The 26,329-nt window shown below is 35.1% G+C and overlaps 1 protein-coding gene across 1 annotated transcript in view; it reads left to right on the forward strand.

Annotated features, from left to right (window-relative positions):
• Positions 1–1,246: 1,246 nt before the first annotated feature.
• Positions 1,247–26,329, forward strand: part of LOC142984805 (homeobox protein PKNOX2-like) — a 41,086-nt gene continuing 16,003 nt past the window's right edge. Inside the window, exon 1 of the mRNA XM_076132635.1 lies at positions 1,247–1,581. The gene's annotated coding sequence lies outside the window, so the exon portion shown is untranslated. The remainder of the gene's footprint in view (positions 1,582–26,329) is intronic.

Below are 26,329 nucleotides of genomic sequence, written 5' to 3' on the forward strand. Positions count from 1 at the left end.
TTGAGAAAATTCATACAGCTTAAATAAAACAAATTAATAACATAGGTAACTGTTTTTAAGTAAAATCATTTCACTATCTAAAGATTTTCAATTTTACATAATTTGATTAAATATGCGGCGAGGCACATACCTACATTAATGCCTCTATAAAATTTAATGGATGAATATAATATTCGAAGCTGGCAACTTTTAATAATATTATTCAGTTGGTGTGGCTGATTACCTATTTTTTTCACTCGTTTTATTACATTTTGTAACGATTACATAATTTTTTTATCGATACCTAGTAAATCTCATTCCTGAAATTTTGACATAACCCTACGGCTGCCTGACGTGACATTGACAGGTGCTTTTTATTATGTTGAATGGTCGCAAAAAGCACTCCAATAAACTGCTTTCATAACTAAATAATGTTTATCTACAGTAATAATTATGATTTCCATTTAATTTCTGTAATAATGCAGTCCAACTACTATAACCTTTAGCAATAATTAAATCGTATCAAGTTTACTGATTGCAGTTTCAAGGTTTTTTGATACCTATAATTATGTGATTACTCACTTATCATATGTGAGAATGTTGATGCTAATAGCATTGAATTGAAATTAAAATCAGCAACAGTACGACGTATTTGCAATGAAAGACAGAATAAAAATAAACCAGAACAATAGTCAATTAAAATTCATAAACACGATGCAGATACACAGTGTAGCAAGCGTACGACAAAAAATAAGAATCTTACAGTTCGAACGTAACTCAATTACGAATCGAGACAAAGAAATTTATAGACTCAACTCTATTATTAATCAAACTGCATTGCGACTGCTTTCGCATCGTATTAATGCAGTCGAGATGAACATCCAAAAAAAATGTACTGAATAAAATAAGAAGAAGTAGGAGGCGCTCGTACGACAGATATTGAGTAGTGGGATGGGCCTAGCATGCGCAAAGACGTATTACTAAAAAATAATCTCGATTTCCACTATAATTAATCTATCTATCGGCCGACACTTTCATCAGGCGACCTCATATACGAAACGATCGTAAATTAACGTTATTAAAACAAGTTTACAAGCGTTCATGAACGTGTAATTACGCAAAACGTTACGCCGCTGGGCGTGACATCACAAATCAGTCCGGTCGGGCCGAAGACAACACGTCTATTCTCGGTCCTTGTTCCTCGTTCATGTTAGAGCGAGATAGTTATAGCAGGCAGGCCGGTGCTGATCGTATTCCGTCGAGGGTGTCGCCATTTTCGTTTTGACGAATATTGACAGCACGGCAGACAGACAGTGGCGCGGTCGTCGACGCAGCGTCTGCCGGATTATTTTTATTTTGATAGTGAATCATTTAACGACCAGACTACGTTTGCTGACTCGTTGCGCGTTTGTTAGCAATAAAAACTCTATTTACTACGCCAGTGACGAGTGATAGACGTTTAGTTCACGAATTTTGGTGCTAACCTCTTCGTTTTTTTTTTTCTCTCCCGTCAGTGTTTTTGAGAACTGCAAGGCTGATCGATATGTGCAAGATTTACCACAGATGACTCTGCGTTACTCAACCTCGTGTTGTTTTCTTCTGGTAAGTGAATTATTATGTTGTTTTTTGAGTGCATTGCAGTCGATAATCGTCAAGAGTTCGATAAAATAGAGTTTTCTAGAAGTGTATTTGGGATTCAATATAATATTAATAGTCGTAAACTTAATATTTACTACGTAAAATGACAGTCGCCCTTTGTTGCGGTAGCTCCAGTTTGTTTACGAACTGTCAGGGGCAGTACACGGCCTAAGATATATTGCCTGGGTTGGCGACTATGCGTGGGCTTCGTGCGCAAGCGAAACTCAACTTTACGTCTCACGAAATAAGGTTCAAAGTGTTGTTATGTCGGTAACGATAACGGCCCGTAGAATTAATTTATCACACGCCGCGCTTGACAAGTTGAAAACATAAATTCGACCTTGGCGCTCCACGTGGTTTGCAGGCTTTGTGCTTTCTTCTTTGTACGAAAGTTGACATCGATTATCGATTTTTCTCATCGATTTTTTTTGGGATTCGGTTGGCTGCATTGGATGTCAACAAAATTAGTCAAATTAAATCCTTTTATCGAATGAAAATAAAATCAGCTGTTTTTATTGCTTTGGACAATTTATGAATGAAAATTAACGCGCAGCGAAAAAGCGCTGTATTTAATTGACCGTTCATATTATGAGAGATTAATTAAAATACGTTTTTGGGTTTTGCTAACATTAAAAGGTAAGTAATTTGATTGTTTTTTGTGTAAAACTGCATCTTTTTGCATTAGCATTTTTTTGGGTGATGTTGGGAATACAAATCAAAATATCTTGATAATGAGAGACAATTTCAAGATCCTCTTTTGTTTTTTGAGGCTTGTTAGTGTCATTTCAGGTATAAGCAGTATAGATCATAACTTGTATTATACATAATAGTGAAAGTTATTCCTTTTGAATAAGAAGGTATTCTGATATACACAAATGTTATGTTTTAGTTATAAAATAATAGAGTTGCCATGAAATACAAATTAGCTGGAAAATGTATAACATAAGTAAATCATTTATAACTCTCATAGGGGTTGGCACTAGGCAAAGACCAGAGAATGCCCCTTAGATCCTTACAAACTTTCCTCGCTTCATTCACATCCATACATCTTGAAATTGTTTTTATTTATTCTGGCTACATAGAAATGTGATATTACTTATTAATTACATGTATACACAATGTGTTTCAAAAGATTTATTGATAGATACAACACAATATATAAATGAGTTCCATAAGGTTATATTGAATTTTTTAGTTGAGTTTATGAAAATAAAAATCTTGCTTTGGTATAAGTATAAGTAACCAGCTTCTAGCATTTCCCAGGGAAAAAGTATTCTTTGAGTTCATCCAGCTTATAAGCTATTTGTATACCCATTGTCATCAAAATTTGTTGAGTGTTTTTGGTGTAATTGAGTGACAAACATTTAAAAATCCTAATTTGCTTTTATCAGTAAATGTATGGTAATATGTAGGTATAACTGTTTAATCATAATAGTATTTTTATAAAATGAAGTGATTTTAACACATAATTGTCGCTCTACTGGTCATTGGTCTCTTCCCGGATGATATAGGTTAGCCTTAGTAACATTGACTAAGCAGTTTAATTTAAGCTGAGTTAGGTACTAACTAATGATATTATAACTTTAAAATAATGTTTTGTTAGTATTCTTTTTGTAACTAGCTATAATAAGATAGAAGAATCTTTTACATACCTATCTAACTACTAAGATGGATTTAAGTAACTAAACCAAAATATTTTTTCAACATTGCTGTATTGCGTTTGTCAAATGCGAAGATGGAGATAGTCTTATAAAGGTTTTGGGCTTCTATAATTTATGGGCGAATTTATGAGTTACATAGGGGGGCTTGAAAGGAGGATAGCTTTTTCTATAAGTTGTTTCGTGCTGTGGGTTCCCATAATGAACTAGCCTACTAGAATTTAGGCGAGTGTTGTTCCCAGAATTTTTTTTTTCTTTTAAACAATTGTCTCAAAGCAGATTTGCCGACGGAATACGAAACCATACACAAATAATACTTAGGTAGTATTTTTTATAAACTTACAATTTTTAGCAAAATATATTTTCCCGTAAAATTTGTAGCATAATATTTTAAAACTAAAAAAATACATAAAATTCCCTTCCTAAATAAGCTTTTATAAACAAAATTTTCTCCTAGATCTTTATCCCGGCGTCCTCTCGTCCCCGGCTCGTTGCCGTCTCGTCGCCGTCACGGAAGCGCTGTTTGCGTCACAGATAACATCGGCGAAGACAGTTTCGAGAGAACGTGACGCAGTTTATAAACTACGATAGCTACGGTCGATAAGTTTGGCTAACTTTGGTAGCTTTTTGTTACGTGGGTATTAATTAGTATGCTATTCGAGGTGCCCATAGCCAGTTGCGCTCACCGGTCGACGATCTACGGGTTAAGCAAACCTTGGTGCGGTCATTCCATAGATGGGTGACCGCATAGTGGTATTTGAACTGGTTTCCGTGCATCGTAGGGCACGTAAAATGTCCCGGTCGTTGTCAATTAAGATAACATTCTTTAAGCCACGTCAAAGGCCTTTAGGCGGCTTGAACAACTTTGACTCTAGGTTGACCACTAACCATACGATAAGAAGAAGTATACAATTTTATCGTGTGAACGGGATGCCTCTGTTGTCTGAGCAGTAGTGTAGACTGCTGATCATGAGGTCATAGGTTAGATTTCCGTGTCAGGCAGAGTGTTAATTGGGACTTTCTAATTAATATGAGAATTACTAGTGAGTGTTTAAGCATATCACAGATACAATAGTAGGTATATACAGACTTTCGAAAATCGCCAAACAGATTTTGCAAAATGATAATTCGTTATCTCGCCACTATAACATGAAACTAACATTATAAATGACGAAACGTAGATATATTTGATATATTTCAAACACCTGGGCCTATATTTTCAGGTGTTACAAACGTGATGTAATAATCACATCATTGGGAATTACATAGAATCCGGAATGCGTTACAGATATGCATCTACGATGGAATTATTCAATTAATTACACAAGTTTTCGATGAACACTGATTAGATATACGTATTAAGTGACGCTTTATCTGAGAAGTGGGTGCGGGAGCACTTATTTCTAAAAAATATATGTTATTTGTGGACAACTCACGCATGGTTATCTAATTCTTAACTAAGCAGAGCTTATACTGTAACCAGAACGGACTGATAAACAAACTTACAAAGAAACTAAGTACCGTAGAATCATAGGTTCTTTAGGAAAATTCTGCATTAACTAGAGGTTGACCGCGACTTCGTCCGTGTGGAAACCCTTCCCGTGTAAATCCCGCTCGCTTGGGAACTCCGGGATAAAAAGTAGCCAATGTGTTATTCTGGGTCTTCAACCTACATAGCAAATTTCATCGTTTTTTTATATGTTTTTTTTTACCCGAAGAACCAGAGGTGTATGAAATACACCCTCCCTATTAACAATAGACCCATGTAATAGGGGGACGAGTCTATTGAGAATAATCTATACTAATATTATAATCTATACAAATATTATAAAGCTGAAGAGTTTGTTTGTTTGTTTGTTTGAACGCGGTAATCTCACAAACATTTTTTACTGATACTCTGCTCCTATTGGTCGTAGTGTGATGATATATAGCCTATATATAGCCTTCCTCGATAAATGGGTTCTCTAACACTGAAAGAATTGTTCAGATCGGACCAGTAGTTCCTGAGATTAGCGCGTTCAAACAAACTGAACTCTTCAGCTTTTTAAAATTTATTTCCTAATTTCAGCCTACCCTAATTCAGAGAAAAATAAGAGCGGAAATAAGCAACATTTCTGTAAAATTCAAGGAAATTGAAGGGCTATGTCAGAGTATGTTCAGGGGTCAACATATAAAAAAGTTTTTCAAGCGAAACGAGGCCGAGTTTAAACCACTATTTGGCGCCAAACTTTTTTGATATTCACAGGGAAAATTTACTTTTTGTTTGGTTAAAAAATATCTTCACTGTAATCCGCCTGGAATGTTCTTGGGAGTTGTGTTAATTTAGATTTTAAAGTTCGTTATTTAGTTACTGTTTTTTGAAATAAAATGGGACTAGTTTGGTCTGAAAATTTATTCAAATGATAGCGACTACTCGATGATTTTTTTTTCAATTTTACTTTTATTTGTTTGTTACAAAATTTCTAGTGAACCAAGTTTAATTTTGTACAAGAGGTTCAGATCTGATATAATCTATCTCAGATTAAACAAAATAATATAATGTAGTAAAGTTCTAAGCGTCCTATTTTGTTCTTCGAAGATAATAAAGAAAATACTGACAATAAAATCAACTTAAATTAAAACCTTGATACATATGACTTCAATTCAGGAACCATTAAATGCATTTATTGGAAGTTCCATTCACAGTTTGTATTGGTAAGCAACCTTAACCGCGGTCTGTCCATAGATGGGTGGTCGCTTCATACTAGCGTTTCGATCTTGAGCATTCTTAAAATCACTCCCAGTTATTACAAAACAGCTAGTTTTAAGCTAAAAGGTTGTGCAACGGGAATCAATAGCGCTATCTGACATAATATGACAAATTTCGCTACTGCAGCACAAACGCTCCCAGTTTTATTTGAAACGATTTTATTAAATGTCTACGGATGGGTGACCAGTAGTATCTATACTAATATTATAAACGAGCGACTTCGATCTCGTATTTTTCCCATTTTTTTTATTACTCACTCCTCATAGCCATAGCGCGTTGTTATAATATAGCCTATAGTATTCCTCAATTAATTTATCAACATAACAATCCATTTTCAATTCTCATCAGTAAGTTTGATATTAGCGCGTTCAAAATATTTGAAAAAAATCGACGGATCATTACTTTTGAAGAGGCTCGTTCCTCAGTTAGTAAAGGTTCTGTGAGCAATGGCGTGGTCTTTCTATAGATGGGTGACCGCATAATTGTATCAATTAAGATAACAGTCGTTTAGCCATGTAAAAGGCATCTCGTACTTAATTACTTTTAAGTAGTTGCTCCAATATTCATATGGGATGAGAAAACTAAATTTTGCAGTCTACAGTAAAGAGAACAACACAAGTATCTCTCCATTGCTTTGCCCGCTCACTTGACAGAAGTGATTGGACATAATAAATGGCATTGACCTCACTCAATCAGTTGCATTGGTTTGTAACTGGTCAATTTAACAAACAATTGTGTACTTTATTGATATAAGAGTGCAATCAGTGAATACACAAGTGTTGAGGAGCTCGTGCAGAATCGCTCAGGTTAAGCTACGCTTGCCGAGGTTGGTCAGTGGATGGGTGACCATATTATAAATGTAGAGTTCCTCCGTATTTCGGAAGGCTTCGTGATTAGAAGACGTATAGACTACCGCGCAGATCTCTGACCACAGAGGCAGTCATAGTCAATTTGATTGGAAAAATACTCTTGTTATATTCCAAAGGTCTTTTAATCTTTTTGAAACTACTGAATGAGTTTTGACGACTTGGCAGACCTATAGTTTTAAACCGAAGATATCGTTCTGTTCAATGCGGACTAAATTGTGGACTTAACCGAAACTAACACGATATTTTTCGCCAAAGAAAAAATACATTTCCCAAAGTAATAAGATTTTCCCGTAATAAAAACAACACGAGCAAATATTCAAGAGTTAATTTATAAGGAAAAAAACGTCATCAACTCAACAAGCGGCGGGAAACTGATTAATATTTTATATATTTAACCTTTCGCCCCGATTTCCCTATTACCCACTCAGCCAATATTTCTCTAGCAAAAGATTTTATCAAAAAAATTCTCAAAAAAAAGGGTCTGGCAACTTAAAATTTATACCGTAGCCAAAGATTTTTGTCAAGAATGCAGAAACTCGAGGGGCGAATATCGTGCGGATTTTCCCGCGAAAAAACCGCTTTGACAGCGAAAAAGGCGGGAACGTCCGCCATTATGGCCAAGTGACGCCAGCCCGTTGTATAATTGGCGTCGGCAAGTTATGGTCGAATTTAATAACGGACATAGTGGCCGCCTTGTATTTGTGAGAAAAGACAACAGATATGATTTATTGAGACATTATTTCAGTAATTGCTTGGTTTTTGCTTTTTTTTGTAACAAATTCTGTGAGAGAAGGAAAGTTTGCGAGTAATGGCGGATTTAGGACATCAACTAGCGTTAGAGGTTTTGTTTTGAGCTAGTTTTATTGAACGTCTGATTAACTTTTCAAATAAAAGATAGTAACCATCTAGAATTTATTTAAGCCGCTTTTTCGTTTTTATTCTTAAGTTTTGGTTGTAAGTATAACTCAAAATGTCTACTTGTGAGGAAAGTACTTAATGAAGACATACCTACTTATTGAAGGGTAGATTAAAATCAAAGAACGGGGCCCCGGTGTCGTTTTTTTAATAAATTCCATAGAAAAAGGATTAAGTCAATAAATAAACGTAACTTTTGTAATTTTTAGGTTTCCAATTTATTTATCTTTTGCAAATCTTTCTTTGTTGTTAATTAATATTATGTAAAAACGATGGTTTGTATATTTACGAGGCAGAAATTAAAAATATTGCTATATTTATGGTATGACAATATTTAAATTTTTAAGTTAGAAATTACTGAATCAAAAAAATGATGACATGCTGGATTTGCGTCCTCTAGTCTTAAAAGATTTTCCATAGACAAAAGGATCCTATTTGCAAAACCAGATTCTAAACTAACTTATACACCAAATTTTATCGAAATCTGTTCAGTAGTTACATTTTTTTTATTTCAAATTTTCAGTAAGCCAGAAAAACCCAACACCAAACCTTTCCGAAATTCCTTTCTTTTGTCTCAAACAAGCTGAAACCTCATATCTTTTCATAATTCAAACACCTCACCCTCACAAATTATTTCGTTATCACGAAAGAAGCCGGTGGAGGGACGCTTTATGGGAAGGTCGCCATCAATGGCGGATCCCATGATATACTCGCCTTATCAGCTGAGGCGAGCGAGTTAATTGCGAGACGCGTGATGAGCTTGTGTAGTTATGGAAACAGTGATGCTGGTTTATAGATTGCAGTTTTGGTATTTTGTTGCTGGCAACATTATTGGATTTTAGTTGATGCGAGTGAAAGTATGTAATTTAGGTTTTATCTATACTAATATTATAAATCTATACTATCTATACTAATATTATAAAGCTGAAGAGTTTGTTTGTTTGAACGCGCTAATCTCAGGAACTACTGGTCCGATTTGAAAAATTCTTTCATTGTTAGATAGTCCATTTATCGAGGAAGGTTATAGGCTATATTTCATCACGCTACGAGTAATAGGAGCAGAGAAGCAATACAAAAAGGTTACAAAAACGGGGAAAATCATGACCCATTCTCTCTTATGTGACGCAAGCGAAGTTGCGCGGGACAGCTAGTAATATGATAAAGTAGCTTATGTGGGTAAAATAGCGTAGGTGGGTAAAATTATACAAAAATGTAGCTACATCGTAGTTTCACATCGATTTTTCAATTATATCCATGGTAATGTCATGAATTTCGGTTTAGCGGTAAAAGACAGAGAGACAGACAAACACAGACCTTCTTCAGTATTTATTAGTATGAAAGTATGGATCTGAAAATTATTCTATCGTTTGTCGTGTCGGTGGTTAATAAACAGGAATAATGCTTCTAAATATCTTTACTGTGTGAAAATTCCGTAATACCATGACAATAAGATGTTCTAACACGCGGAAATTATTAAACGATACATGATTTCTGCAGAATTCCTCATTTGCTTGCATCACTGTCGCTAAGAAGTGAATTTTTGTAGAATTATTTAACTTTTTACCATACCATTAGATACTAGATAGAAAAATTTCTTTGTCGGTTTGTTGTGTGATTTTGTTGTGCTTTTTTTTTTTGAAATTATCGACGTAGTTGTGAAAATATTCAAAAAGATTGAACAAAAAATGTAAAGATCTGTCGAAATATCGTTATATTATGTTTTCCAATATCTTAATATTGTTAAGTTAGGCTTACGTGTTACTTACTCTCTGCTAATTTACAGTAATTTGCTTACATAACTATACAGACAAAATAATAAGTCGAGGTGAAAATGCGTAGGAAGATCATACTTTATTGTAAATTCGCTTTTAGTACTCGCCTATTCTAAACGGCCAACTAGTTTTACAGGTTGTTCAATTAAGGAGTCCTCCCGATACTTCCACAAAAGCTTTTGGTAATGTTCTTCCGATTCAACAAAAGCACGTTTCACTATGCAGCATAAAAACGTTCAAAAATCACCCAAAAAACAAATACTAACCTCCAAAAAAGAGAAAATTCTAACCGAAAATTTACTGTCAACAGAGTTTCAAAAATTTAAACCGTAGCGAGGAAATAGGACAATGAAACGGGCCTGAAACCCTGATGCGCAGTAATAGAGGGTGCCGTCCCTTTATTTCAGGGGTACCTAAGATACGGTCCCGGTTATACAGTGCTCCGGGTAAATGAGTTTGCGAGAGGATATTTTTCCCCATCCCGTAATGAGTGATTGGAACCGAATTAGCTTTGCGCATTTGTTTTTGTTTGGTAAAGCCTTTGTTTTAGAAGTACATATATAAGTATGTTTATCAGTTATTTGGTTTACACAAGCTCTGCTTAGTTTGAAATCAAATTACCGTGTGTGAGATGTCCAATGATATTATTTGTGTTATTTAGGCACGTGTAATTGGGGGTTTTGAATTTGGTAAGTAATAAAAAAAAGTTTTGACAGATGTAATTCTTGTCAAATTTCCCGCCACTTTTTTATTTTTGTTGCATAAAGTTAATTACTTTGGTTATGTCTCTGCGACGAAATCAGGTCCTAATCTTGCTTTTATAAAGTTCTTTATTTATTAATGCACATGCCTTGCTATTTAGCTTCTAAACAAAATACTTTAATTTAAGCTTATTTTTGTCAATCATCGATCTCATAGCAAGCAGTATTTCTTACACACACAATTCCTTACAAAATCAATACATATACAGGTTTTTTAGTTCCTACACTGATACACACGATACATACCTATCTTATTCACACTAATATTCTTAATTTTGCATTTCCAAATGTTAATTAAACGTACAATCGTATTAAATTGAACTTAAACTCGGTAGAGGTCCCTATGGGATAGAGAAGGCGAATGCAAGGAGGTTAACTCTCTAGTTCTCTATTATAAGTGTCGCGGAATTTCGGTTCTTAATGCAGGTGCGTATATAGCTATGGCTTATGCATGAGCTCGTAGCTTAGTTAACAACAGCCGCACGGATCGATCTCTGAGGTTAAGCTACGCTTACCGAGTTTTTTCTGTGGATGGGTCATCTTAAACATATCGGGTTCTTCCGTGTTTCGAAAGGCACGGTAAATTGTGGGTCCCGGCTGTCATTTTCGAAGATCTTTGATCGCCGTTACCAGTAGTCAAAAGCTTGAAAGTCTGACAACCAGTCTTTCTGAAAGCTGTTATAACCCAGGTAACTGGGTTGTGGAGGTCCGATAGGCAGTCGCGCTATGTACAATGCTACATAATAAATAATTAAAAAAAAAACACAAATTTATTTTTTACTTACTTTTCCGATGTTTTTCATATGTAAAATATGTATATACGCTTGTATGTATTAATCTTTCATTTAAAATCGTAGATAATTTACCTTTTATAACATTCTTATTTAAAAAATAGTATACATTAAACTTTCAGTCAAAACAGGCGTAAGTGATCTCACACTGCGTTTACTTACGACCTTTTTAAACTGATTGTTGTAACTATTTCAGTGGGTGGTCATAAGCATACTATGATTGATACTAATGCTTCAAGTCACGATTTTATTGTTTGACTTGTAACGCTCTCGGTGCGATAATTAATATGAAAACAAGTGTAATTGGTGGCTGGTACAAGTTATAGGAGATAGCGATTTGATAGCCTCCGTGGCGCAGTGTTTAAGGTGTGCACCACACACTACCTGTGCATCGGGTTCGATTCTCACACGGAACAATAATTTGTGCGATCCACAAATCATTGTCTCGGGTCTGGTTGTACTTTGTGTCCGTTTTTTATGTATGTAAAAGTCCCCACGATACAAGAGGATTTCTTAGTGCGGGAGTAGTCTTGAAAATGTGTGTGTGAGTGGTCCAACAATATTTATTTATAAAAAAAAGTGACGATAAACATAAGCTACTACAGTCCTGACATTTAAACTTCTTTATCTTCTTTCACACATCTTAACTTTCTACCACGAAATTAATTATAAAATTAATAGTTTATTTACTAGAAATCAAAAACAAGAAACACTCGTTTCTTCCATGCTCTAATCATACAAATTTCTACCCGCTATCTCCTCTGCCTTACACCTTACCCGTCTCACACAGCATCCATTACTCTCACTTAACGCGTACCGTTTATGGGAACACAACAGCGAACTGATCATAATTGTAATGTAAACCTTTGTGTACTTGTTTAAACAATATTTATATAGTTTTGGTTAAAGTGATGATGTTTTAAATAGTTTACACCCTTAACCCCCCACTATAGGCACCCATAGCCTGACAACGATCTGTGGGTGAAGCAACCTGTCGCAGTCGTTCTATAGATGGGTACCCGCATAGTGGAACGGGCAACATAACAGCTCCTGATCATAATTGTAATGTAAACCTTTGTGTACTTGTTAAAACAATGTTTATTTAGTTTTGGTTAAAGTGATGATGTTTTAAATAGTTTACACCCTTAACCCTCCTCTATAGGCGCCCTAAGCCAGTTGCGCTCACCGGTCTGTCAACGATCTGTGGGTGAAGCAACCGTTGACGCGGTCATTCTATAGATGGGTGACCGCATAGTGGTATTTGAGCTGGACGTCTCCGTGCTTCGGAGGGTACGTAAAAAGTCGGTCCCGGTTGTTGTCTAGGAAGATAACAGTCGTTAAGTCAAAGGCCTTTCGGGCAGCTTGAACAACTTTGACACTAGGTTGACCACTAACCATGCGATAAGAAGATTTTTTCTATGGTAAGGATCGTACCAAGTGTCGTTTTTTCTACAACATGGTTGTTTAATGAATAAATAATATATACGGACTAGGTTGTATAACGGGAACATAACAGCTACTGATCATAATTGTAATGTAAACCTTTGTGTACTTGTTAAAACAATGTTTATATAGTTTTGGTAAAAGTGATGATGTTTTATACAACTACATAAAATATCTGTGCCTTTATCCCTTTGTGGTACGTCAAAATCGATGTATGCTACATAAAAATGATATCTAAGCTAGGTAAGGTCAATTTGGGTATTGGGTCAGATTATTTTTTCATATGAAACACAATTGATAAAAGTTTGCAAAACTTAAAAAAATCTTTATCAATTGTGTTGGTTTCATATGAAAAAATAATGGAAACTAGTTCAAATTCCCGCTGTCAATGTTACCCAAATGATTCAAAGTTGCCCAAGTTGACTGTACAGCTACTAATCACTAAAATATCTATGCCCTTATCCCTTTGAAGTTAGTACTTTTTTGAAGTCAGTTAATAAAGATAGGTACTTGACTGATATAAAAATAATATATTCTTAGTTTTTCTAGGGCCAGAAATCAGACACTGCTTAAAGGATGTAAAACATATTTATTTGAACATAAGACTTAGTTTTCGTTACTTTTACCATACTAAAAAAAAACGTAGGTATCTCATTATAAAGTAAGTAAGTACATAGTCTTCTCAAAAAGTAAAACTATTTTTATTCACAATCTTGTTATTCAGACCACGCGTCGTATCTGTATTGCAAACATGTCGATATCGTAATTTGTAAATTTCTAACTTATTCTTTGTACATAAGGTTCAATATTCTTACAACATGTATTAAGTAACACAGAATATATTAGTACGATTTTTAAAACATCGTTTGCAAAAAAAAAAGAAAAAATATGTAATACTAAAATACTTACAGGGTTTAGAATAAATAACTTCTGGAATAGTAATCAGTTCAAAAACAATGGAATATTATTAATCCCACAGAAAAATGTTCATTTAAATAAATCTTAAAAAACTGGCGGTTTTTACTACAAAAAATATAAAAGTGTGTTTATGAAAAATATCATTTTTTATAAGCGGATATTTTCTCCCTCTTATAAAAGGGGTGATTAAAGCTATGCGGGCTAAAACCAGACTATTTTACAACATAATATTTACACAGCTTATTATAACTTTAAAATTATAAAGTCATACATAAACCTTACTATATTTATGAACAAATATAAAAAAAATACTTCATAGAACGCGACACAATTTAAAAAAAACGAAACGTTCGGAAACCGAAAAAAAAATGTTTCGTAAAAAAGCTGGCATTCTCGCACAGCGTACCTCTTCACGTAAAGGCGCGAAACTCCATCTGGGGCCGAAGGAATTTATGTTAATATTAGTTAAATAATAGAAGAGTTGGTGGAGATACAAATTCGTGTATTTTCAGAGGGTGCTCCAATAGGAAAGGGTGAAGTTTTTGGTATAGGGGTGGGATGTGTCGATCTGTTAGTCGATAAGTAGATTTTTTTGAGTCGATTTTTTTGTTCGCTGCATCTAAATAGATAAATTTTATTGATACACCCACTAAATAGACAAACAAAATACTCGTTCGAAATTGTTATTTTTTTTTCTTTTTGTGCGTTTGGTAAACTTAACCTAGTGTAAAAGTTTCGATTTGAAATTACGTCAATTTTTTACATATTACATAATATACTCTCTTTTAAGGAGTTTGAATTTGATCACATAATATATTATGATAAAGACTGGCAATTAGCTTCTAGAAATGGTGACTTTAAATAATCTTGGTTAGAAACTTATTTCCATAAATTGGTTTTTCAGTTTTACGTATTATGTAAAGGTATTCATCGAACTTAATTGTAAAAAAAATACTGTAGTACTTCAGCTAATATAGTCTTGTTCTGTCACATAACTTTAAAATAAATAAACTTTATATTTACAACTTACTATTTCATCCATATAAAGTGTTAGATTTGTATGACAAGATGTATGGATGTGAATGAAGCAAAATAAGTTTGTAGGGATCGTAGCAATTGGCGTTCTCTGATCTCCGCCACTTTCTATGAGAAAAAGGCGTGATTTTATGTATGTATGTACCGATGTATTTATGTATCTATGTATGTATGTAAAATGTTAGACAATCACAAACACTCGCCGCAGGTGTATTTTACACGTGGGTGTCAATAACTAGGTTAGATAATATCAGTGAAATAATTGTTCAGACCCTTAGGGGTTTTACATTACTGACACAAAAGGCCTTGGGTTTTCTCTTTGTGGTATGATTAACCAGTTACTACTGGTGACTATATCCGCGTGGTAAGATTAAAAGAGTAAAATATGTCCTGCTAGAGGCCGCCCGCGGCTTCGTCCGCGTGGAAACCCATCCCGTGTAAATCCCGATCCCTCTAGAACTCCGGGATAAAAAGTAGCAGTAATACCTATATACCAAATTTGATCGTAATCGGTTCTGTAGTATTTGCGTGAAAGAGTAACAAACATCCATACATACATTCTTACAAACTTTCGCATTTATAATATTAGTATGATATTATTATGTTTAAAAAAGAGTGATAAACCTCATCTGAAATAATCGATATCCTCACAAACTTCGCGTTAGTAATTCTAAGTGATCTGTACGACTCAACCCGCGTCCATACGGCTTTTTTAACTATTTACTTCCCAATTTTGTTTGTTTTTCTCTCCAGTCTCCATAAAAACCTTCCACTGGCCTTCCGTTATGGTCGCAGGTGTTTATTTATATAGATTTCAGCAACTTAGAAGTCGATTTTTTTTAAAGTTTATGATCTCCTTAGACCTTGAACCTTTATCTTTTGGCTAAATTTCATCAAAATCTCTTCAGTAGTATTGGTGTCGAAGTAACAAACATCTATTTAACCTAAAAATCTTTCAAATACTAATAAGCTTTATTAAATATTAGTACCAATACAGCAATAAATTCAAGGATACGATGTTGTTTTTGAAAATTGACCTTCAAATCGAAAGAGAGGCTGAGATTCTTATATATTTACACACTAGCTGACCCGCGCTAACTTCGCTTGCGTCACATAAGAGAGAATGGGTCATAATTTTCCCCGTTTTTGTAACATTTTTCGTTGCTACTCCGCTCCTAATGTTTGTAGCGTAATTTTATATAGCTAATAGCCTTCCTTATTAAACAGGTTATCCAACAGTAAAATATTTTTTCAATTCGCACCAGCAGTTCCTGAGATTAGCGCGTTCAAACAAACAAACTCTTCAGCTTTATAATATTAGTATAGATTTATATAAACTATAATTATATCGTAATATTTCTGTAAGTGGTCGGCCGTGAACCTTCGAATGTATATATAATTATATATTTAGGTATATTACTGTGTAATATAATTATTATAGGTTTGTAGCGGGACTTCACATTAAAAGTGTTTAATAAAATTATAAGGTCCGACTTGAACTATAGAAATTATAAGTTGTTCTTAAAAAAGGTAAGAACAATAATGTAACTTTTATGAATCCATAACTGACCTACTGTGGTAGTTTTAGTAATTGTAACGACTATCATAAGTGACTATATTTGACCTAAATGATTTGATTTTGTGGAGTAAGGTTCTTCTCTATGTACCTATAAGAGGTATGACAATATTAACTCTATATAAAAAGTTATTGTTACACATTTACGATTCAACTGCAGATTGGGTTTAAAAATAACTTCTTATTTAGGTAAGACTAGCTGACCCGCGCAACTTCGCTTGCGTCACATAAAATTTTTCCCCGTTTTTGTATCATTTTTCACTGGTACTCTGCTCCTATTGGTCGTAGCGTGATGTTATATAGCCTATAACCTTCCTCGATAAATGGACTATCTAACACTGAAAGAATTTTTCAAATCGGACCAGTAGTTCCTGAGATTAGCGCGTTCAAACAAACAAACAAACTCTTCAGCTTTATAATATTAGTATAGATTTTGTTAAAAACCAGAGTTAATTAATTTCGTTAATCACGCATCCTAAGGCACGTTAAATTGTGGGTACCGGCCACTCCCAGCTGTCATTTTCGAAGATCTTTGACAGTCGTTAACAGTAGTCAGAAGCACAACCAGCCTTACCGAGGGATATCGTGTTATAACCCAATTAAAAATTCAAATTTCATAAAAAATAATTTAGTGTGCGAAAAATTAACAAACGTGCACTTTCACAATGAAAAGAACAACGTTTTACACTCTTCAGAAACTCGACTAAATTCGTATCGATACAACCCCGTCTCTAGTGAGGGGGTAGCTACATTTTCATGTAGGTCGCATAAAAATAACGCCACCCGCGCATCTGTTCAAATATTGAGTACTGTGCACGTTACCCACTGTATACAGGGTTGATACTGAGGAAATTGACGGGTTACTAAGATGTTACGTAGTTTTTCTAAAGTTATTTAGATTTAGGAAAACCAGAAGTGCAAGCGAATGAAAGAAAATACCAATTAGGTATGTAGTTTCAGTCACAATCTTTAAGCGAAATTTAAATATAGGTACAACTGAATCGTTTCGAATTGAGTTACCGACAAATAAATAGTGAGAAAAATACAGCTTGATCATGCAAAAGGACAGAGGTAGATCCCTTAGCTAGTGAACCCTATGGAAAAGAGAGCCCAGGATGAGCTCGCAAGCTCTTTAATAAATAAATAAATATTTTTGGACAACTCACACACGGTCATCTGATTCCAAACTAAGCAGAGCTTGTACTATGGTAACCAGACAATAGACGACGGATCGCGGGGACTTTTACAAAAAATAAAGAATGGACACAAAGTACAACTAGACCCGTACAAACTTTTATATACTTTGGCTTAAAAAGGCATTTTTTCCCGTAACAGTTCCATTGCTGGGCCCACTTGAGTCGCCCATCGCGTTCTCTGGGTTAAGCAAACCTTGGTCATTCCATAGATGGGTGACCCCATAGTGGTATTTGAACTAGGCGTCTCTGTGCTTCGGACGGCACGTAAAAAGTCGGCCCTCGGGCGGCTTGAACAACTTTGACACTAGGTTGACCACTAACCATACGATAAGAAGGAGTCTTGAGTCCGCATTATTTTTTAAATAAATTTTAAAATGTTTGATTTTCGGGAGTTTCAAGGGTAAATCAATACTACTTCTGGCAACCCTGCAACGTGCCCAAGATTGGTTCTTATCATATTTATACAGCATTGTCTTACTGTTTATTTTCGTTACGTTTTCCTGAAATCTATACATATGTTAAAAGCACGGTGCTGGCAGAATTGCAGGCTATTGTACACCGGGTGAATATTTTAGGTTCGATTCGGGAAATACTTTATTTTTCGATTACTTTGAGAAAGGGGCTGCGTCAGACTCAGTTCAACAGTTTGCAAAAATCTTTCAATGTTGAGTGATGCTCATGATAATGTTTGTCGCAGTGGTTAAAGTGGTCACCTCGCCCCAATAACCGTAGCGCCACGTATGATGGGTTCGAATCCCACCCGAGACAAATGTTTGTGTGATGAGCACGAGTAAGTTTGAGCCTGGTTGTCAATTTATCTACTTAAGTATGTATTTGAAAGTATATAAGTATGTTTATCAGTTATTTGGTTACCCTAGTACAGGTTCTGCTTAGTTTGGAATCAAATAACCGTATGTGAGTTGTCCAATGACATTTAGTACATCTATGATAGCATACAAAGTCCCTCACTCACAATTAGCCAACGTGGTGCCTCAAGGCCTACCCCCTCCCTCGTTTGGGAGAACTTTTTTCCAGCATTGGGACAGTAACTGGTTAAAAAAACCCTACAAGCCTAAAAGTTCTTTAACACAGATCTCAATGCTATACCAAGTATAAGCTCCCAAACCTGCACTGGGCATGGTGGACTCCCTCTTTTCGGGAGGAGACCCTTGCCCAGCAGTGGGACAGTAACGGGCTTATGTTTTCTAGTATTACAACACGACTGTTACTAGCAGGTCATACTACAGCGTACAAATCAAATGCTTAGCATAAATATACGATTGACTGTTGTAAAGGTCACACGTGATGTACATACATATGTACATACATACATACATACATACATACATAGCTGTGTATGTTGTAGTCAAAAATGTGTGTGCAAATCTATTTATTACTGACTTTACGGATACTAGCGTAAATCACGTACTGAAATTCGGTTTGATAGAACTGCTTTATTTTGCCCGGGAATTAGTTCGCGTAAAAAGATTTCCGTGATAAAAAGTTTCTTAAGTGTTAATCCAGATTATGATGTACCATTTTACCAAATTTCATCAAATTCTGTCAGTATTTTTGGCGTGATTGAAGGACAAACAAACGTACATGTATTCTCACGAACTTTTATATTAATCATGATAGTAGCAGGTTTTAAGAGCAGGTAACTGTTTTACTAATAAACGTGGTGTAATCTCTGATTAGTTATACAGTGTTTTGTCTTCACTCATATATACAGTTTCAACACTGATTGATAGTTAAGGCTAAGTAAAGGTGCCCAATATTGGTGCGTTGGGAAGACGTGGTTTTGATTCCCACAAGGAACAAATATTCATGCGATCCATAAATATTTGTTCCGTGTTTCTGATTCGTTGTTTGTATGTTTGTAAATGATCCCGCGACACAAGAGCAATTCTTAGTGCGTGAGTTATGTTTTAAAAAAAAAATGTCTGACTAATAAACGTGGTTTAAGCTTTGATTTGTAAAAGTGTTTTGTCACTTACAATCAATTTTGAAACTGTATATGAGTGAAGGAGACAAAACACTTTATAACTAATCTGAGCTTACACGACTTTTATTAGTAAGACAATAACTGTTTAAGATAATTACTATACATAGGTATTTACAAATGATCTTAGTACCTATTAAATAGTCATGTACCCACATTTTCCGTGCCTTTACTCTTAATTCGTGATAGGTCACAACAGCTAGCATTTGCAACGCGAATGCATTTCGTCACTGAGTTATTTTTGTATCTAAACTATTTTTAAACTCTATTGAACTTTATACTGTTGCGCTTAAACTACTCATACTACTAATTTCTATTAAAATAAAGATCATGGCTTCCATTCCTTTAAGAAGCTTGTAGCTAAAATCCTGAGGAATAAATAATTGGTACAAGAGAATAAATAAATGTAACCCATTACTGTCCCACTGCTGGGCAAGGGTCTCCTCCCGTAATGAGGGAGGGGTTAGGCCTTGAGTCCACCACGCTGGCCAAGTGCGGGTTGGGGACTTGTGAATAAATAATTGGTAAAAGAAAATAAATAAATATAACCCATTACTGTCCCACTGCTGGGCAAGGGTCTCCACCAGGAATGAGGGAAGGGTTAACGACAAGTCCAACATGTTGGCTAAATATGGGTTAAGGACTTGCATCCCTTCAAGAATTGTTATAACTCTCAGACATGCAAGGTTTCATCACGATGTTTTCCTTCACCGTTAGAGCAAGTGATCATTATTTCTTATACACATAACTTGATTCAAGATTAATTCTCAACTAAAGACATATTTCCTACCATTTTTCTTCTGATATCATTCATAAAATTGCAGGTTAACTTGAATAAATGGCTTATTATTTTGAAGGTACCACTTCGTCACGTTATTCATTGAAAGTGTCCTCGAATCTACTCAAAAATGATTTCAGAACATTTTAAATGCAAACACCTATCGTAATAATGGCCACTTTTAAAAAGAACAAATTAAATTTTGCACTCAGGCAACACTGAACGTTTCGTTCAGAAATTGAGCTAATTGCGACAGCGAGGGAACACGTCGAGAGGATTTCCGAACGTAAGAAAAAAAGATGGAGTCGTGATTTTTCCTTTTTTAATTATCGTTTTCGAATGAAACGAATTTGAATTGAAGAGGTTTTTTAAAGGAGGGCCGAGGAGGGACAATTGTTTTTGTTTTTATAACATTTTGTCTAACGTAAATGATCGGTGAAGGAATTCGTGTCATTTCCTTGTGTACTCCGAAAGGGTAATGTTGTGTTAAGGAACTGTAAATTGAGAAGAAAATATAGGGATACAATTTGATATAAGATAAAGATATTTACTGATTCCTTGGTCTTTAGCTACTTCCATGGGCAAAACGTGATTCTTCTTTTCGTATGGTTAGTGGTCAACCTAGTGTCAAAGTTGTTCAACCCGCCCGAATAATTTTGAAGTTGCCTAACGACTTATCCTAATTGACAACAACCCGGACCGATTTTTACGTGCCCGTAGCAAGGAGATGTCCAGTTCAAATACCACTATGCGGTCACCAATCTATGGAATGACTGTGCCAAGGATTGCTTGACCCACAGATCGTTGAACGACCGGTGAACACAACTGGCTATTTGCGTACTTGATTAGGTATATACATATTTATGTATATTTCGAGATGTATAGATGATGTATGGATGTAAATAAGGCAAAGGAAGTTTGTAACGATACGTACGTACGTACCAAGTGGCGTTCTTTGGTCTCTGACAACCCCTATTGGAAAAAGACGTGATTTTATTTATGTAGGTATGCATGTAATGTTGTCTTTTTTATCAATATGTTTATATGTAAAGTAATGTACTACTATAATGAATAATATTCTACATGCTTTGCTTAATTAAGTATGTATTTAACATACAATATTAAATGCAAATTCAAAGACAGTTCAATGATAAGGTGACCCTCGTGCTATGTTCCTTTGGACTTTTACAGCGTCTTTTTTTAACCCGTTGCTGTCCCACTGCTAGCCAAGGGTTTCCTCCCGAACGAGGGAGGGGTAAGGCCTTGAGTCCGCCACGCTGGCTAAGTGCGGGGACTTTGTATGTCCTCAGTAAATGTATTTAACATATTAGATCGGGGAAAAAGTCTTTTCGCATTATAGTATGTATGAACTTGTAATAAAATCTCTGGCTTCAAGAATCACAAATGAGTACACGGTTCATCATGTTTTTTCAGTGAGCTCGTCAGGTACCCAAATATAGAGCTTTTTTGTGTAGAGAAAAGATTTTATTACGAGTTCATACATACTATAATGCGAAAAGACTTTCCCGACCTAATATTTCTAGGCAAGGTTTCATCGCGATGTTTTCCTTCACCGTTAGAGCAAGCGTCTACCAATAATTATTTATAAATCGCATTACCTGTGAACCCTTTAAGATGTAGAGCGTGTATTGTATGTATGTATGAAATGTAAGGAGTTACAGAACGAGCGTGCACGCGTAATACAAAGATGTCGTTTGTAGTGATGTGATATAGTCGATGTAATTTACAACGAGTTAGTATAGTCGAGTGGTTGTATTCGTTACCCGAGGTGGTTGACAGTTTGATGACAACATTAATGACTTTTCTAACCCCCGGTTTCTGAGACACATTTAGCGGTAGTTTATATATTTAACTAGCTGATCCGCGCAACTTCGCTTGCGTCACATAAGAGAATCATAATTTTCCCTGTTTTTGTAACATTTTTCACTGGTACTCTGCTCCTATTGGTCGTAGCGTGATGATATATAGCCATAACCTTCCTCGATAAATGGGCTATCTAACACTGAAAGAATTTTTCAAATCGGACGGATCGGATCGGATCAGTGGTTCCCGAGATTAGCGCGTTCAAACAAACAAACAAACAAACTCTTCAGCTTTATAATATTAGTATAGATAGCGTTTAAACTCAAATATGAAAGAGGATATTGAATAGATATAATTTAAATGTACTCAGAAACCGGAGGTAAGTTATGTGTATATGTAAGACTGTTTCCGTCTGCATGTCTGTTCGCAGTTAACTCAAAAACGCCTTAACAGATTTTGAAGCAGTTTTTAACAATAGACAGAGTGATTCATACAACATATTTAGTGTAAGATTCTTTAAGGTTTTGTTAAAGATGACAAAAAATTACGATGATTTTTAAAGATACGGATTCTAAGAACTAAGTTTTTAGGGTTTATTAGTTTATAAATATAACTTCCTTATAAGTCTAGTTTCTGCTGGCTCTGACCTGTTTAATAGAAACCTCTTTTTGCTAGGAACAAAGCACAGATTAGCATACAATATAGTGAAGAATGTATTAGTGACAAAACTGCCTTAATAAGTTTGTGATACATTGTTATAAATAAACTAAGTTTTGAACGCAGGTTCTAACCTATAAGCTTTTATTTATAAAGTAGATCAAATAAGGACTTCAGCTACTTTTAAAAACAAATGCCAGAAAATGCTAGATCTCACTTAAAAAGCATTCGGCATCTTTGCCTGCCTGCAAAATTTCGTTTAAATCAGTCTTGCCGTTTATTTTTTTTTGTTATCAAAATCTATTTTTCAGCTTTGTCTTCTTAGTGTATTACTAAATCGCGTGGTTGAGGTTTAATAAAAAAAGATTAAAAAATATAAGTATCTCATTATCTGGATCAAATCTTAAACAGTCTCCTTAATAATCTAATCAAAATCTGTTCAGCAGTTTTTCCGCAAGCATAAAAGACAGGTAAACTCTTCACTTTTCATTCTTTAAATCACACTGACTAAGCCTTTATATTAAACAAACAACAAAACACCAGCATCATCAACTAACAAATACATATAATTTCACCCCGTTTTATCATTACCCAATAATGTAACACAACCTAACCTAACACAACTAAATATATTTGTATTTACTATATTTTGGGAGCGAACAAGCGTATCTATAATATCTTCCGTCCCTTTTATCTGTCCCTTTCCTTCCTATAGAGAGAATTGAGAGGGAAAAACAAGGAAAATACTTGCACGAATTTTAGTTTTGAAAGTTGCAATCTTGGTGAAAGTGTTTTTTTGGTGGTGGCAATGTTGGGTAATTATTAAAAAGGTAGAGTAATTAATTTATTGATTAGTGAAAAATAAAGTGATGATTGTTTAAATCAATTTGTGATTTTAAGAACACTAAGTTTCCATTTTTCTTACCCCTGGTTTCTGAGGTACATTTAACTTGAGGTATTCTCATAAAAAATGCTTTTGAATAGATAAATTATCGTTAAATGTACTCAGAAACCGGACTTTAGTCAGTTATCAGGAAAAGAAAAACTTTGATGTTATTGACAGATAATGTTTAATGAATATGTAAAAATTCTGCCTTGAATAGTACAATTACGTATCAAAAAACCTATCAGTTCAAAGATGGAAATTGAACGTTTGAAATAATGATAATTCTTTAGGTTTACGACGTTTTCATCGGTTTTGTTGCAATGTCATATATTACTTTCTGAGACGATATATCTAACACTTATTTATATTATCAATATATCAACAAAATTATTCGATTTTAACACCAAATCCGCAAAATGAAAGCATAAAATTACAACATACGCATTTTAACTCAATCCTAAATCTTCAAATATCAACACTATAACAAAAAAGAAATCCAATTCATAAAAAAAACAACCTAATCAGACCCCATCCCTAACATAAATATTTAATCTAGCAACATCGACAGTTGGCAGCACTGAGAAGCGCGGGAAAATAAGTCGGCCATTTGCATGCAGCGAGCGCCCGCCACTCGTATTTACACAACCAGCGTATATGTTGAAAAGTTTATATTTATTGATTTATTTTGCTGTTTCTCGAGGGTTACTTGCTTTTCTGTTTTTCAGATTGTAAACTATATTTGGTTGATGTTTTTGAAAGGTTACTCTGAGAAAATACAATGATTTCTTTCGTAAGTTATGAAAAACATCGTGATGAAACCTTGCTACCTTAAAAGTTATTAAATACAGTTCTGAAGTTGAAGAAATGAAGTTTACTAGCTGCACTTATTTTGCGTGGAAAACTCAAAGCTTAGTGATTCTTGTTTGCCGGAGACACATTCATACTTATTTTGGTCCCTAACGCAACCATCTCTCATTACGGGAAAAAACCTAGACCAACAGAGGAACAGTACAGTACCTGTTATCCAAAGATTTCACTTCTGATCTGTAGGAATCTCGTATTTAATACAAAAACGAATAAACTTAACATTAGGCTATTTAGTAACATCTTCTGATTAGCTATTTTTTAATTTTCACGAGAATTTCACTAGAAGTTAACTAATGTTTGAAGTAAATTAGAGAAGAATGTCGTTATCTAAGCGAAGCTTTAGTACAGGAAGTGTTTGATATTTCTAAACAATTTAAATAGTAACTAAACTACCTATCTATGTTTTACCAATAGAATATAAATGACGTACTAATAAATAACTTGAAAACATTAAAACGCACGTTTGAAATAATTCAGCAATGCGGGCTGAATTTATAATGGACGACATATTTTAAATTATTGTTTGATCTCTAATATGGCCCCGATTTTGTTGTTCATACATAGTAGATTTTATTTTAAAGTATTTTATTTAAATGCATGTTTAACCCATTACTGTCCCACTGCTGGGCCAGGATCTCCTACCAGAACGAGGGGGAGGGGTTAGGCCTTGAGTCCACCACGCTGGCCAAGTGCGGGTTGGGGACTTTGCATGCCCTCAATAAATGTATTAGACAAATTTTAGGCATGCAAGGTTTCCTCACGATGTTTTCCTTCACCGTTAGAGCAAGTGATAATTATTTCTAATACACACATAACTTGGAAAAGTCATTGGTGTGTTGCCTCGGGTTCGAACCTGCGACCTCTTGCGTGGGAGGTGTCAACTTATACCACTCGGCTATCACTGCTTTTAACATAGTAGATATTAAAAGTATTTTATTTACATGCACATTCAACCCATTACTGTCCCACTGCTGGGCAAGGGTCTCCTACCAAACGAGGGAGGCCTAAAGCCTTAAGACCATCACGCTGGGCAAGTGCGGGTTGGGGACTTTACATGCCCTCAATAAGTGTATTAAACAAATTTTAGGCATGCAATGTTTCCTCATAATGTTTTCTTTCACCGTTGGAACAAGTGATAATTATTTCTAATACACACATCACTTGGAAAAGTCATTGGTGTGTTGCTTTGGGTTCGAACCTGCAACCACTTGCGTGGGAAGTCCCATGATATTTATTTATTTTATAATTTACTAGCTGACCCGCGCAACTTCGCTTGCGTCCAATAAGAGAGAATGGGTGAAATTTTTCCGTAACATTAATTACTGGTACTCTGCTCCTTTTGGTCGTAGCGTGATGAAATAATAGCCTATGTCCTTTCTCGGGTATCAAAATATCTCCATACCAAATTTCATGCAAATTGGTTTAGTAGTTTAGGCGTGATTGAGTAGCAGACAGACAGAGTTACTTTCGCATTTATAATATTAGTGTGGATTTATTTATATATCAATTCTCAAACCTACATTCCTTGAGTATATATTTCCTTCATTTCAACAAACAGTCCCTAAGACAGCGCACAGATAATTAATCCCGCACGATTTGGCTAAAATAAGGAAAACGTTTTGTTTGCTCATTTCGCTCGCAGCCCCGTGTTTGTGAGTTCCCGCCATCGATTGGGCATGACTTTGTGCCTTGCCTTGCTGTTCTAGTTTCCATGACATTTTGGGATGAAGAATAGTATTTCAAAGTATAAAGCCCGGTTTCTGAGTATATTTAGCGGTAGTTTATCTATTTAATAGCGTTTTATTTATTTGAAAAACGCCATTGAATAGATCTACCACTAAATGTACCTCAGAAACCGGGGGTAAATAGTCAATCTCTGAGGTTAAGCTACGCTTGCCGTGGTGGTGCCGTGGATGGGTGACCATCTTATACAAATCGTGTTCCTCCGTGTTTCGGAAGGCATGTATTTTAAATTGTGGGTCCCGGTTGTCATTTTCGAAGATCAACAGTAGTAA

This window comes from Anticarsia gemmatalis, chromosome 28 (assembly GCF_050436995.1).
Source record: "Anticarsia gemmatalis isolate Benzon Research Colony breed Stoneville strain chromosome 28, ilAntGemm2 primary, whole genome shotgun sequence".
In the NCBI taxonomy this organism is placed as follows: Eukaryota; Metazoa; Arthropoda; class Insecta; order Lepidoptera; family Erebidae; genus Anticarsia; species Anticarsia gemmatalis.